This window comes from Bison bison, unplaced genomic scaffold, assembly GCF_000754665.1.
Source record: "Bison bison bison isolate TAMUID 2011002044 unplaced genomic scaffold, Bison_UMD1.0 scf7180017864148, whole genome shotgun sequence".
Classification (NCBI taxonomy): domain Eukaryota; kingdom Metazoa; phylum Chordata; class Mammalia; order Artiodactyla; family Bovidae; genus Bison; species Bison bison.
This window is the reverse complement of record NW_011494720.1, coordinates 811197-812221: the sequence shown is the minus strand read 5'-3', so window position 1 is coordinate 812221 and position 1025 is coordinate 811197.

Here is a 1025-nt window from a genome sequence, read left to right as displayed (position 1 = left end):
CCTTCAGAATGGACTGGTTGGATCTCCTTGCAGTCCAAGGGACTCTCAAGAGTCTTCTCCAACACCACAGTTCAAAAGCATCAATTCTTCGGTGCTCAGCCTTCTTCACAGTCCAACTCTCACATCCATACATGACCACAGGAAAAACCATAGCCTTGACTAGATGAACCTTTGTTGGCAAAGTAATGTCTCTGCTTTTCAATATGCTATCTAGGTTGGTCATAACTTTCCTTCCAAGGAGTAAGCGTCTTTTAATTTCATGGCTGCAGTCACCATCTGCAGTGATTTTGGAGCCCAGAAAAATAAAGTCTGACACTGTTTCCACTGTTTCCCCATCTATTTCCCATGAAGTGATGGGACTGGATGCCATGATCTTTGTTTTCTGAATGTTGAGCTTTAAGCCAACTTTTTCACTCTCCACCTTCACTTTCATCAAGAGGCTTTTGAGTTCCTCTTCACTTTCTGCCATAAGGGTGGTGTCATCTGCATATCTGAGGTGATTGATATTTCTCCCGGCAATCTTGATTCCAGCTTGTGTTTCTTCCAGTCCAGCGTTTCTCATGATGTACTCTGCAAATAAGTTAAATAAACAGGGTGACAACATACAGCCTTGACGAACTCCTTTTTCTATTTGGAACCAGTCTGTTGTTCCATGTCCAGTTCTAACTGTTGCTTCCTGACCTGCATACAAATTTCTCAAGAGGCAGATCAGGTGGTCTGGTATTCCCATCTCTTTCAGAATTTTCCACAGTTTGTTGGATCCACACAGTCAAAGGCTTTGGCATAGTCAATAAAGCAGAAATAGATGTTTTTCTGGAACTCTCTTGCTTTTTCCATGATCCAGCAGATGTTGGCAATTTGATCTCTGGTTCCTCTGCCTTTTCTAAAACCAGCTTGAACATCTGAAAGTTCACGGTTCACATATTGCTGAAGCCTGGCTTGGAGAATTTTGAGCATTGCTAGCATGTGAGATGGGTGCAATTGTGCGGTAGTTTGAGCATTCTTTGGCATTGCCTTTCTTTGGG